A 16,045-nucleotide genomic window follows, 5' to 3' on the forward strand; every position below is an offset into this window, starting at 1 on the left:
TCTGTTTGTTAAAAAAAAAAGGTGTGACTTGAAACGTTCCAACTTTCTGAGCTAATACATCAATACTTTTGGATGCAAGCATCTTTTTGGCTGTGCTGTTCGTCATCTCTAATCCTGTGGTTGCTGTAAACAAACAAGAACATTGGCTGGACAGTGGTTAGGGATTAACACTAGATTTACTAACCCTGCGCAAATTTGTGTAAATTCCTCATAGATGGCAAATCAGGTGGCAAGCAAATACCTCTTGTCACCCTCATTATTAAAATGAATGGGGTGTGAATTCTAGTGTTGCACAACCGTAAAGGGAATTCAATAGTGCAAGCACAAACATTAGCAGCATAAAGCACATTAGCATGCACTTAGCACCCCCCCCCCCCCCCCCCCAAAAAAAAAAAAAAAAAAAAAAAGCGCTTGAGTCTATGGACTGAACGTTACATGATCTCAAAATATGTTAGTTGTTTCTAATTTGGTGGAAAAGCTGGCTGGGTGGTCCTATAACAGCTCTGCGCCTGGTGCAAAAACAAATGGCTTGGAACTGATTAGATGCACTCTCCTGATGTAAAGGTTGAGCTGAAAATTTGATATCAACTTCTGATTTGGATCCTACTGTTCCTCTATTATGTAATAATTTAATCTGGTGAATTCTTCACTTTTCTGTTTTTCATTCTAAGTCGTAAGCTGCTGTGCTCAATTTTCTTTTGCTCACACATTGTAAATGTAAACCTGGTTTTAAAATCACATTATATATATATATATATATATATATATATATATATATATATATATATATATATATATATATATATATATATACAAGAATATTTGCAGCAGCAAATATATTTGGGTCCAGATGGTGAGTCAGAAATGTGTCAATATGCACAAACAATTCACTGACATACTGTTTTTTGCTGTAATGTCTAACATTGCAAAACTATTTGTTTTTATTGTTTAAGCAGATGCGATACAGCAGCAGAAGACCACACCAGAAACATCCCAACAGGAAACTGAGGCTATAATTTACACAGACTGACCAAAGTGGAGCAATACATGACTGGAAAAATATTGCCTGGTCTGATGAGTCTGTTTTTGCTGTGACGTGTGGATGGTAGGATCAGAATTTGGTGTAAACACCGTAAGCGCACAGACCCATCCTGCCTTGTCTCAATGTTTTAGGCTGGGTGGTGTGGGGGATAGTTTCTTGGCACCTTTTGGCCTCTTAGCATTGTTACAACACCACTCGATATAGTTGCTTTACGATCACAGTGTGCCCACCATCTGATGGCTACATCCGTTACCCACCAATGTCACAAAGGTCAGATCATCTGGCACCTTGTTGAAGCTATGCCATGAAGAATTAAAGCAAAGGGTGAGGTCCAACCTGGTACTAGCAAGATGTACTTAATAAACTGTCAGGTAAATGTATTGTAAAACAAAAGCTAATTGCTGCTGTCTCGACCTCAGTTTATGACTTATGTATATTGTTTGCACACTGCAGTCACAGAATCAAACATCAAGGTGACATCTATAAAAGCTTGTATTAAATTTTGTGATTTGAGTGCAACAAATACGGCCTAAAAGGAGGGATATGGATTATGTCCTTTTAATTTAACCGTGGCCTCTTTTACATAATGACACTGACAAAAATGCTGTCCTGCTGATGGGGACACTCACTTAAAATAAAAGTGCCCACTATACAGATTCTTTTGAAGGGCAATGGCGAACTACAAATAAATACTTCAAACTAGATGTTTAATAATTTATCCATTCGGAAAGATGCAAAAAGGAAAAGACAGTACAACTGCCAGAAAAACATTATGTATCACAAATGTGTACACTATGAAACAATGCATGTTCAAATTTAAGTGGTATGGGTTATTTTTTGTAACATACATGTATGCAGTCAGTTTTTTTCCCATTTTGTTTTGTTTTAATTGCCACACTTCCTTAATCGGTCTCTCGGGAGCTAAAACTTGGGGGATTACGCTTGTGTTTCCTTACACTTTCTGTGTATGACCGGAAGTAGGAAACCTCCCCTAATGACATCTCAGGAATTTTCCCACAGCTGAAGAAGAGGGCAGCCAAGAGATTAATCGCTTTTACATGTTTGGAGTGCAACAGGATGATGCTCAGTCTCAGCGCTGCTACCACCTCCCTGTCCTTGAGGTCACTGGCGATTTCCCCTCCTTTTGTTGTTTTGGTTCATGAAAGTACTGAGTTGTATGTTGTATGCAAAACACATTCTTTTAGGATTTTCAGCTCTTCACCTAAAAGATCACCGCAGGAGGGGGCAAAAGCGGATGGTCTTAGATTGTATAGAGTTGGAAAAAAGACCCTCCACTTCCTGGCACACAAACACTGTTAATTGTTGTAAATGTTATGCGAGCATAAAAAGAGCTAAAATAATACTGCAAGAGGTTTAAAAAACACTTGGTTATGGATTCTGACATGCTTCAGTGATGCTGTTCAGACTAGATAGTATCTTAAGTACCGCATAAAATAAATGATCTTTGACTTCATTTTGACTATATCCCATTTAACATCAATAACAAGAAATTAGCTTTTTATGTAATATTTTTTTCCTCTTAGTCTCTACCTCACTTTCAGCTGGTCAAAGCCAGGCTGTATCCAGACACGAGGTCTTAATAATAACACGTCTGATGTTTAAACTTAAAATTTGGCTCCTGGACAACACATTAGAGGAAAGGGTGACATGCTGATCTTTTTGAGACATGTTTTTCTTGGTGTCTGCCTACCCCTCTGTCAAGGACTTGGCAAGAGCTGTGGCTTAGATTACCTTGATTCTGTAGAAGGATGAGGAAAAAGTCTTTTTGGCTTTATGTTTCACTTGTAAACCCCATTTGCTTAGAGGAAAAAAGGGGCAACAGAAACCAAACATGCATTTAAAGCATGCTCCTGCAGTGTTTTACAAAGCACACAGAGACGTTGTTTCATGCTTTTATGTTCGCGCAAACTACAGATGGATGAGCTGAATTAGCTCTTTGGCTTGCTTTAGCGTGTGTGCTCAGCCCTCTGCCAGATGTTGAGCTGAACTGAGTGCAGCCTCTACATGAAAACAGTCTCAGTGCTTTCTTTGTTGCTGTGTACTGTATATATAATATGCTCTATGGTTTGCTATGTGTATGTTCTTGCTCCCGTTGCTCCTAGTACAATGTGGCTGAGGCATATAGTAACATGTTAGGGGCCGAGCCCCTAAACAGGATGGCAATTCATTTAGACAGCAAAGGGTAAATTATTCAGGAAATAATTGATCACCATCTGGGAATTTTAAACAGATTTTTGGGGTGAAAACAATTTGCAGCTCTGTTAGAACCATTGTAGCATTTTAAAATGAAATGGTTCTGTGAGAACTTGCAGACATGTCTGGTAGCCTTACATTATGCACTGGCACAGTCCCTGGAACAGCCACTGAGCACAGGAAACACTCTCCCCTCAGACTCCTGTTTCCTGGAGAGACATCCAACACCTCAGAGTCATTAGAATCTGAAGAGGAGGAGTGCATTTATTTGAAAACAAATGACTGTTCTGTTTACTGACAGCCTTTAACTGCCAGAGTTTGAGCTAACAGAGTCATCATCCACGACAAATCTAAGGTTAGCCTGAGCTCTCCGACAGTATTTATCTAATGCTGCAAACCGACATGAAGCTATTCCCTTTGTAGAGCTACTGACTCTCGGCAGAGCCGCTCCAAGCTGCTGCTCACCCGTTGCCGTGGACCCCATCCAAACCCTATCCTCTTCTGCATAGCACTAATCTCACTGCTGGCTGTACACCATAATACTCACATGAGAGTAACACACACACACACACTTTTCTGAGGTGAACCTTTCGAATAAAGAGAACATTGTCTGCACATATGACTAATGTACTATTTAGAGCATGTTGTTTGTGCCAAGTTCTTTAAATTTGCTATAACGCTAAAATACATTTACAGAAAGTCAGTGTATGACATTAAAACAAATGAAAAAATCAATTACTACATCCCATCTAATATATCAAAGTGTGCACTCTGTGAAACACCAGTGTTTTTTTTTCTGATATACAAGCATAACAGTGCATGTAGTGCAATGCAATACAAGTGATAACCCCAAACAAGTCAGACAAACACCATTTATATTCTTATAGTACAGCAGTGGTTTGTGTCTCCAAACTAAGTATGCTAAGTTACAGAGACTTCCTCTGGAAAACGTCATTATTTGTAGTATTTATATAGAAACATATATAGAAAGTGGAATCAAACAGGAAGGAGAAGGGGGGGGGGGCATTAGAGGTGTATAAATAACAAAACAGAACATTAAAAACTAAAAATGTAATGAAAAAAAGAGGAATTTTAATGTTCTTTGCTCACCACCATAGGGATAGTGCTTCTGGGACACAATAATAACACAATTTATCTTCTTTGCATAGAGCTGACCCGTGATAAGTCCATGATAAAGTGCCTTCAAATATTAATGAACTAAATTAATAACTGCAGAGACTCAGGTACAAAAGCGCACAAACCTCAACCTGTTGACTAAGCATGCCAAGTCAGGTACTATTGTCACAAATTATACTTTTTATTATATTTTTACTTCTGCAGCTGAGAAAACAATCAATAGATCTTTATAAACATTTTACAAGATAGTAGCAGTTCTTATTAAAAATCCAGGCACTGATAATAATGTGAACAAACACATATCGAATGAAAAACCAAAACAGCCACAAGGTTGCTTCTAGGCAACTGTGACAAACATCTGTATTATAAATAAAGCAGGTCAAAGAAGAAACCCAGTGAATCGGTGCTGATGTCAGTTTTCTACGTTTTGACTTTTAAAAATGCAAAATGAAATCTGTTACTTTCTCTGTGACCTTGAGTGAAATTTCTCTCAAGCCTTCAAAATTTTGTGGACTATGCAGCTTTTTTTTAACATTGTGTGTACAGAATAGATTTTCTCATGAAGCTAATATAATGTGAAGAAGCCTTCAGATGGGATAAACCCATCACTTTGGGTGTTTTGATGTGACGGAGGTATATAACAAGCAGCTTCAGAGAAGAGAAACCGAATTTTAAAAGGCCCAGTTTATTGTGTTCTTCATTGTAATGGATGTGAGCTCGAGGTGTTCTCTCCTCTTGGAGCAGAGCAGCTCACAGAATATCAATCAATACCTCTGCATCATTTATTTAAGCTTCACCTGCAGCAGCAGCAGGCGCACAGTGAACGACTGTATGGTCACAAAAACAACAATATCAACAATACGATGTTCAAAGAATATAAGCGAGGAAAAGAAGTTAGATGGAATATTTTTAATACATATTTGTGATCATGCTTCCCACAGTCTTTTATGCTCTGTTTAAACTCTTAACATCCACCTAATCACTGGGCAACAGCTGTAAAGTTAATCATAGGTTCACTTCTACACCTTTGTGTGGAATTTTCATCTCTCTGGCATACTCACGTGAAAAAAAAAAAAAACCTGTAAAAGATTTGATTTGATTCTAGTTTTTGAAACTAACGTGTGTCTAAACCACAACAGTAACCCAAAATGATTTTCCAGTGACCTCGTAGATGGTAAGAGGTTAAGTTTGTGTTCTCAGCTTAGCATAACAAGATGCTTAAAACACGTTATTCTACCAGATATATTAAATATATATTAAATATCAATCACGTAATGGTGAATAAAAAAAGTGAAATAAAATAAATGTTTTGTTATTCTTGAATTAAACACGGTTAAACGCACAAGCAGGGGTGTCAAATATAAGGCTTTGGGGCCAGAATCGGCCTGCCCAAGACCCCAATCTGGCCCACTGGACAGTTTTGAGCTCTCAGATTTTGAACTCTTTTCACATGTTTTGCAGCTTTTCCTATTGATAAGGACCCCCTTCCCCACTTCCACCACCACCCACTGCTGTTCATACTACATCAAAGTAAGTCACTAATAGTTAAAAAAGTTAAGTGTCAGAAAATTACTGTTTTCATCTATCATCTTTTTCTTTTTTCAAATGTCTTTTTTTTTTAAGTAGGTAAAAGAAAAAAAATGACATTTTTTTAATTAACAAAAACTTTATAGTTTACAATTACAAGTCATTCTGGGCAATGAACTACCATTTAGCATGTTGTTTTTATTGGTCTCGCCCACGCAAGATCAAAGTGGGCTGTATATGGCCGGCGATGTAAAATGACTTTGGCATCCTCGTTTTACAGCTGTTTTATTTGCTTTTGAACACTGATGGCACAAATACCCATCTTATCTATGCAGGGAAATAAAATATCTGGATACTGGGAAGGTTTCTCTCATGATGTCATGGACACATAGTTCAAGAGTTGTCTGGCATATTGGACCTGATAGAATCACTAAGGTTGCTTGGGGAAAGATTTTTTTGTTCCTCAACTTGATCAGTTCAATATTATTTATGTAGTGCCAAATCTTAACAACAGTTGCTTCAAGGCACTGATTGGCAGTGGAGGTTTCCAAATGGGTGAAATCAGTTGCAGAGAAGGTCCTGCTGTAAAAAACTCCTTGGGATTGCTTTGGTTGCTAGCTGATAGCCACAGTTGCCTGTAGTTTCTCATGTTTGTCTGCAAATACAAGAAAAGTAATAGCCTAATGGTAGTAAAATTTGAAACAACTGAGCCTTTTGAAACATGTTGGCTGCAGTACTGAGGCACAGCTTTCATTTGAAGTAAAAGTTTCCAGTTTGCATTGCACTTTTCACGGTTTCACTACAGCTTTGACAGTAGCGAGACTGTGTTTGTAGACAAGTCCGTCACTTCCATTGGAAACTACAGGTGACCACTGCAACGTATAGCAGCAGCCAGAGCAATCACAAGGAGGTTTTTGCCAATCAGTTTGGGAGTACATGTTTATCCCTAGTGACAGGTGGTTGCCATGGGGTCACTTTCTGGTCTACAGACCTGCGTGACTGGGGATTTAGCAATGATTTTCCCAGTGACTGCCATCAACCCCCACAAACCATTCACAACCAGGTGTGGATTTAAAAAAAAATATTTTTCTGTCATGATGGTGGTTGCCAGATGGTCACAGACCAGTGTCTAAGCCTGTGTGACTGGGGCCTTATCACTCGATCCTGCATTGTCGATATGATTGTCACACAACCAAAATGGCAGACAGGATAACATCACGTGGTTAGTGGTCACAAGTCTGTAAAATCTCTATAGTCCTTATCTGTCAGGGTTTATCGTGGCTTAGGGTTGAGGTTGGGGTTGGTTTACTGTGGTGGCAACAGGGAGATCTTTGTTTGGTTCATTTTTTCCAAAGAAGTCTATCCAGGAGAAACCCTAAAACTGGATATTTTTTATCATTAAAAAAGTATATCAACAAAAAATTCTAGTGTTTCATCAGTCAGATGTTCTTTTCTGTTTTGTGCCGTTTTCAGCATCTCCAGCATTGAGTTTGACTTAAAAAACAAACAAGTGAAACTAACTGCACATTCCCTTCTCCATGAAATATACATTTGAGTCTAGTCAATCTGCAGTAAATCCTCATGTCTCAAACTCGCTTTGGGCTTTATGTCGACCAGGAACGGAGACAAGCTAAAGATGGAGTGATTTGCCTGCAGATGATGAGCCATCTCCCCACACATCTCAGTCCAGTTTGAAAACTATGTTTTCTTGCTTTAGTGTCAGCGTCCAAGTATTAATTCCATCTTTTCTGCTGAAAGTATCCACTCTTAATGTTTTTACTGCTATATATTTTTAATGCAGACATATATTCAGAGAAGCAGCAACTGAGTCTTAAACCTGTTTCCAGGCCATGAAGGGAGAAGAGAAGAAATAACAGAACAACAAACAGATATGTCACTGCCAAATGATGTCACCTCCGTTTTTTTTCGATCTCTGTCTTCCCTTTAGACACGCACTCAAAATTTATTTTCCACCTCCTCAGAGTGGTCGTGTTCTTTAATCTTGTCAGCGAATCCTTGAATTTAAACTGACTTCTGTGCAGTCTTTAAAAAAAACAACAACAACAACAACAAAAAAAAAACCCAATTGCATTTATGTGTCTATTACCTCAGAATCCATCACTTTGTGCAAACTCTTGTCTGCTTCACTCCATATAAACTGACACATTCTGTTTTTTGCTCTTTGATAAAAGATTCAGTCGCTGCTCAGCAGCAATCAGAAGGCTGCCAAATGCTGATTTATTTATTTTTCGAAACAACATCTCATTATTCAGCGGGAGTAGTGAGGAAATTGAAAGTGTACTGTTTCAGTATGGCTTTTGGGGATACCTGATTATACAAAGTGCTGCTTCATTACAGTTTCTGATGCAGAAATGAAATGGAGTCTTGGTGGAGAGATTTTGCTTCCATTAAGAGGGGAGCTGTGCCGCGTGGAATGTCAATGAATATCCTGCGCTATTTTTAGTTACACTTTGTCCAATTTGTCTTAACCACTTAAGTATAACACTGACGAATTATAAAAGCACACACACACACGCGCGGGCACACACATCCACTAATCTGCAGATATGAGGCATCATCCTGCATTGTCTTTTACCTGTCGAGACTTGTAAAGTAGCTGGAGTCAGTTAGTCACATGGCACATAAAAGAATCTGATAGGAAAATCCTTCTCTCCCATTTCTCCTGTCTTGCAGATTTGTATTTGTTAGCCCTTTAATCTTCCTCTACTATGGGCTACTAACTGAATTTAACTGAAGCCAGAGGACACTAGTGTCTCAAAGCAAGCAGACAAATGCTTCTTTCATCCTCTGTGCAATTCTCCTCAGTGAAAAGATGTATGGGTATTATAATGGGAAGGTGAAATTTGCTGCAGATGTTAACAGGGCAACGGCTCCTTGTTATCTATGCGCCGTCTCTCAGTGAAGAATCGCTGTATCCCCTTTGCTGAGATTTCCAAAGCTGCTAAGTGCCAAACAAATGCAAACATAGATAACTGCTCAGCTCAGCAGCCGCATGAGGCTATGAAAGGAAGAAAAACAGTACTGTCAAGTTCCTCTGTACAAAACGGAGGTTATGTGAACCGACCTGCGCGAATACTCCGAGGCCAAGAATCAGCAACCACAGAGGCTTTCTGTCTTCCTCTGTAGGCTGAGGTTACAGTGGCTAATTAGTGTGTTTGTTATTGTAAATGTTACTCAAAAGATAAAAGCTAAAAAAATAAAAAAAAAACTAGGGAAAGGCAAAAAAGAGAAAAGCGATTATTTCCCATACAGTGAGTGGAGCGTTTATCTGTGAGTCACAGCTAACCTGGAAGAACCAGCTGTGATTTCCTAAGAAATGCCTCCCTGTGGATCAATCCACAACAGCTGTGCTGTTAATGAAACAATATCAAACATGTTTCTTCAAATAAACCTGCCGCTAACAATATTAAACTGTCCAGGTCCAACAGTTCAAGATCAAATAACAAATAATATTTGCTATAGGATTAGGCTGATGGTATTCTTTATTTTTCATGGTCAATACATCCAGTGAAAAGCCCAAAACCAACAATGAACTGATCCTCTTAACTATTATCAACAGTGTAACTAAACCCTGAAAGCACACCGGTTTGCCATCATGCATAGTACTTGAATGTGAATGTCTAAATTAAACAAATTTATACCCATATAAAACAGGCCAGACATTTATTTATGTATTTTTTTTGGATACGCATGATCAGTGAATTAATACCGATTGCATTTTATTTGGATATTTCACAAAAGATGTAATGCTTGTTGAACCCGTCAGTTGCTTTTTTACATCTGCTTTCAGAGCGCCATTTGGGAAAAGTGCGTGAGTTCTAACTTGACAGCAAAATGGAGAGGTTTAATAGTTTACTGGATACACTTCAAATCACTTAACTGCCATGGCTTCTCGCACCTGTCACTCTTCCCCAGTCAACTATGAGAGAGGGAGAGTGAAAATAAATTTGAGTAATTACTGCAAATTGCCAGAACCAAGCAGGCAGTTAGCAAGTGTCAAGGAGGATTTTAATCATTAACATGAGACCATGCACCTGTCCACCCGGAGGCTCTAAAAAGTACCGAAAACATCTACGATTAAAGTTACAGCGTTAAATAAATGTTTTCAGATTACAGAGCACGCCTATGTGGTTTCAGCTCCCCAGTCACTTTCTGGTCTTCAGGAATAATGAGACAACCCTGTCACTTATCAGGGGACTATCAGGAGGGCTGAAGGATGGTTCCACACCTCCTGCTTTTCTACCAAATAATTAGATATCATTATAGTGACATATTTCTAAGTTTAGCATGACCTTCCTATTATATGGTTCTGTATGTTTTTTTTCCACCTCTTTTATAGCAAAGATAAAGGAAAAAAAAGCATCTGCCCTGTTTCATAAACAAACAACAAAGCATTATTTCAACAAAGTCTTTAGTCCTACCAGTGCTGTGCATCCTGCTGTTAGGGACTAATGTTTGCCTTTGTGAGTTTGCTTTGACTGAAAACCCTTTATTCTGTCAGCAGCACTTCAACACTCAGCAGTTTGGAAACAGCATTATGTTATTAGTAGCAGCCACTGCGGGCACGATTCTTGCGTCTGGTATTTTAAAGCGTCTGACCGTTATTATATTATATTTTTTATATTAGTTGCTGAAGTTAATGATTTGTTGATGGGGGAGTAAAGCGTTTAATTATATAAATGATGGATTATATGTATGTAGTTTAGCAGGAATCACAGCTGTTTGGTAAGTCTCTGCAAGCTTTGCTCACCTGGAATCGGCACATCCTCTCAAGCTCTGTGAAGTATCTGTGAAATACCATCTAAAACGGTTGCCGCAGATCTTCTCTAGGCTTTAAGTTTATGCTTTAGCGTGCGCTCTAGGACAGCCAAGGACTTGTTCAAACACTGTATTCAACATGCCAAACAAGTAAGTTAGCTTTGCAGCTGTTCTCACAGGAGTTAGATAATCTAAACTATAGGAAGATGTAAAAGGTTTAGAGCTATAAAAAAAAATCATTGCAGATTAAATTTCCATAAGCTTCACTGACAAGCTGACACAAAGGCTTCCCATCCATATAGTTGTTTGTGACTCCAGGCTGTGATCTGGCTTAAGAGTCTATGCATTTTAACATAGAATGAATGTATAATGCACACATGCAGAGAGTTTTGCCGTTAGCATTTCCCAAAGATCTCTAGGCTGTGACAGTATATGTACACATGACTGACACGGGTGATGGATTACATCACAAAACTGAGGGGTAAAAAGTATTTTAAACTTTAATTTCACTTCATTTGTCAGGGTGTGTATCCTGAATCAACTTAAATGGTGCCAGTATGTTTTCGTGGATACAACAAACTTATATGAAGAAATTCTGCATTTAGTAAATGAGCAAAAGATCTTAATGACTTGCATACTTGCAGATACAGTGGGATGCAAAAGTTTGGACAACCTTGTTAATAGTCATTATTTCCCTGTATAAACCGTTGGTTGTTACAATAAAAAATGTCAGTTAAATATATCATATAGGAGACACACACAGTGATATTTGAGAAGTGAAATTAAGTTTATTGGATTTGCAGAAAGTGTGCAATAATTGTTTAAACAAAATCAGGCAGGTGCATAAATTTGGGCACTGTTGTCATTTTATTGATTCCAAAACCCAAATTGGCTTGGTAAGCTCAGTGACCCCTGACCTACATACACAGGTGAATCCAATAATGAGAAAGAGTATTTAAGGGGGTCAATTGTAAGTTTCCCTCCTCTTTTAATTTTCTCTGAAGAGTAGCAACATGGGGGTCTCAAAACAACTCTCAAATGACCTGAAGACAAAGATTGTTCACCATCATGGTTTAGGGGAAGGATACAGAAAGCTGTCTCAGAGATTTAAGCTGTTTCCACAGTTAGGAACATATTGAGAAAATGGAAGACCACAGGCTCAGTTCAAGTTAAGGCTCGAAGTGGCAGACCAAGAAAAATCTCGGATAGACAGAAGCGACGAATGGTGAGAAGAGTCAGAGTCAACCCACAGACCAGCACCAAAAACCTACAACATCATCTTGCAGCAAATGGAGTCACTGTGCATCATTCAACCATTCGGTGCACTTTACATGAGGAGATGCTGTATGCGAGAGTGATGCAGCTTGAGGTATGCTAAAGCACATTTGGACAAGCCAGCTTCATTCTGGAATAAGGTGCTGTGGACTGATGAAGCGAAAATTGAGTTATTTGGGAATAACAAGGGGCGATATGCATGGAGGAAAAGGAACACAGCATTCCAAGAAAAACACCTGCTACCTACAGTGAAATATGGTGGTGGTTCCCTCATGCTGTGGGGCTGTGGGGCTGTGGGGCCAGTGCAGGGACTGGGAATCTTGTCAAAGTTGAGGGACACATGGATTCCACTCAGTATCTGCAGATTCTGGAGACCAATGTCCAGGAATCAGTGACAAAGCTGAAGCTGCACCGGGGCTGGATCTTTCAACAAGACAACAACCCGAAACACTGCTCAAAATCCACTAACACTGAGGAACAAGTACAGCGCTCTGGAATGGCCATCTCAGTCCCCAGTCCTGAATATTATTGAAAATCTGTGGTGTGAGTTAAAGAGAGCTGTCCATGCTCGGAAGCCATCAAACCTGAATGAACTAGAGATGTTTTGTAAAGAGGAATGGTCCAAAATACCTTCAACCACAATCCAGACTCTCATTGGAACCTACAGGAAGCGTTTAGAGGCTGTAATTTCTGCAAAAGGCGGATCTACTAAATATTGATTTCATTTCTTTTTTTGTGATGCCCAAATTTATGCACCTGCCTGATTTTGTTTAAACAATTATTGCACACTTTCTGTAAATCCAATAAACTTCATTTCACTTCTCAAATATCACTGTGTGTGTCTCCTATATGATATGTTTAACTGACATTTTTTATCGTAACAACCAACGATTTATACAGGAAAATAATGACTATTAACAAGGTTGCCCAAACTTTTGCATCCCACTGTATCCTTTAGCTTCCACTCTTAAGGAAAGGAAACATGTAGAAAAGGGTGAGGTATGCCATTTTACACAAGAACTCAACTGAAAATCAGTGGCAACAGGTCAGATGGGGCGATGAATAAAATGCTACATTTTTGGTTCAAATTATTATCGTCATCAGCCGTCTGCAAAACACAATGCAGGCTCTGTCATGGTTTGGTGTTGCATTTCAGCCAGTGATGTTGGGGATCCGGTCAAAACTGATGGAAAGCATCTGACTGCCGAAAACATCTTCTTCTTCTTCTTCTTTTTTTTTTTAGCACAATAATGATCCCAAACATGCTGCCAATGCTCCCCAGAGCCCGGACCTCGACGTTATTGAAGCAGTGTGGGATCATCTTAATCAGCTGTGCTGAGGAATAAACGCGGTCATACCAAATACTGACTTTCAAATTCATTACAATTGTACAGACTTTGTGTTTGCCTTTAATACTGTATTTCCATGTATGTTTACACATGCTTCAGGAAATTTCTGCACCTATTTCCCATTTTCATAACAATATATAAAGAAATAAGAGGGTGAAGATTTTTGCACAGTACTCTGTTTCTTGTGACTGTCTTTCTTGTCCTACCTTCTCAGTCTCCCTGCTTTCATGAACATATTTTCACACACTGCACATTGATTCTGTACTTTCTTTCTCTTACCTTTGTTCTCTTTGTCCTGTAATAATGCAACATGAATGTCTTTGTTACAGTGCAGTTGCTTTTTGCACTAGACATGCAGTTTCAGTGTATATCTGCTGATGTTTCCCTCAAAGGAAAATTTTGGAATCAGCCAGGTTTGTTCTTTGGCTGTCCCGGCCAGAGAAAATATCATAAAGATCAACATGTTACTACAAAAAGCATAATTATAGACAATAATCTAAAATGCCATGCTGCTGTATCTGTGCAGCTGACGAGCTAACCAGGATTATAAAACACTGTTACATGGAAATCTGTGTTAGCACCTGGCTGACACTGGGTGCAACTATTCCCTTCCAGCTCGACGCTGAGTCCTCACTGTTGTTTTCTAGCCTGGCTGGAATGTAAGTCGATAAGAAGTGACTAATGATAGTGTGTGAAAATAAAGAACTCTGTATATGGTAACATGCAATGTTCAAAACTGAACAGGAGTGGAGGGCGAAAAGGGATCACAGCACATTTCTACAACCTTTGTTGTTTTATTGTGTTATCCAGTATTGTGTAATCTAATTGACGGGACTCACAGGGAAGAGGTGATGGGAGCACTTTTCTCGAGGGAGTGACGGCATATTTTCTTATCCTCTGAAATTACCGAAGCATTATGGTTGCAGCTGTCAACTTTGCACAGATATCTTTGCTCTTTTGTTTCTCACCCTCTGCATTGCTGCTGACATCCTCTCCTGTGTTCCCTGGAGTATCTTAACAGATCCTGTGTAGCTGTCCCCCTGAGGGATAGTACACTGCAACAAAGTAAGCAGTTCACAGTATACAGTGCGAGCTGACGTGGGTATAAAAAGCTGTTTTGTTTTTTTCTTTCCAGTCCAGGAGACTCAGCTTGGACTAAAACATACAACTTAATAATTTTTTTTTCTTCCAGACAAACATTTGCCTGCCAGCGTGGGTTGTAAAGAGCTGCCTATGGCAACCGTATCACTATTTGACACTTTATTTTCTACTTTATACTTCATGAAATACTTTTTCAGTTACTGGTGCTCGAACAGAATGCCATCCATCCAATTTCTGTCCCTTGTGTAGGCTGGGGTCAGAGGGCAGCAGAGAAGCTAAGGTCTAACTGTCCTCTGTGACTGCCTGTAGCTTCTCTGGGCGGACATCAGACCAGCTCAGAGTGTTAACCTCTCCTGCTCATCCTGGGTCTGCCCTGGGATCTCTTTCCATTTGGGCATGCCCTGAACACCTCACCTAAGAAACATCCAGGAGACATCGAGGTCAGATGCCCAAACCACCTCTTACCAATGCTCTCAGAGGGATTAATAAAAATGACAACATCACTCTTTGGACAATTATCAGAGTTGCTGCAAACTTCTTTGACAGAGCTGATGATACCAACACTAAATACAGGAGCAAAGGGCAGCCGTGAGGAAACACAAAGTAAAACGAGAGGAACAAGAAGAACAACCCACACAGACAAACAGGAAGACCCACATAGGGGAAACACAGGAAGGGAAAAAACTCAGAAACATACGGGTGATACAAAAATTAAATGCCATGAGAGGCAGTGCTAGGCTTATGTTAAGTAAGCAGTGTCAACTGATTGAAACATTAAAAAAAAGTAATTCATTTCAAGGGGGAGGAGGGGAAGACCCAGAGCAATATAGCTGCGTTTGTAATGGGGTAGGAAGCGTTAAGGACAAGCATGAATTCTAATTATGTTCCTATATTGTCAGGCAGAGATAAAATAAGAGACAGTTATGAAAAGAATGTGAATCATTGCACTGCTCTATCTGTCAGCAAGCAGCTCACAAGCACACAAAATGAACACTGGGTCAGAAGTGAGCCATCAACTATGGTTTACGCCATGCTGGATACGGGCTAAGAGAATATGAGTGTGTGTTAACAGTATTATTGTTGGGATCAGCGCTGATTTCATCTATCTCCACACACGCACACTCAACAAAGTGCTTGTAGCGTGAGAAAGGCTCTGCAGGGTCCCCGCGTTTTGGAGGACACTCAGAGTACACAGAGCAGATCCCAGGAGAGTTGTCTCAGTAAACTCAGTCAGCGGCTTGTAATTAAGTGAGATTTACACGGTGTCAAAGTGGGGCCGACAGAATGAGCATGTAGATAAAAAGCAGCGAGTGTTGGCATTTACAGTGCGTGTACTGTACGTCTGTGAAATGTCATTCCACGCGGTGTTTCTTCACGTGTGTGGGAGTGAAAGGAGCAACCACAGAAATCAATGGCACTGTTATCAATATTCAAGATATGTTAGTTTTAGCTTTTCATGAATTTGTATTTCTGCACGATGAAAGGACAAAGCACATACCGAAACGTATGAATATTAAGTATTCAATATGAAACACAATCTTTTTAGTCCTCAGGTAAGATAATGCTGTGATTCAGTAAGTCAATCAATCCTGTGTCCATAATCACAGCCCAGTATTAATCT

The sequence above is a fragment of the Pelmatolapia mariae genome, linkage group LG6 (assembly GCF_036321145.2).
Source record: "Pelmatolapia mariae isolate MD_Pm_ZW linkage group LG6, Pm_UMD_F_2, whole genome shotgun sequence".
Taxonomy (NCBI): Eukaryota; Metazoa; Chordata; class Actinopteri; order Cichliformes; family Cichlidae; genus Pelmatolapia; species Pelmatolapia mariae.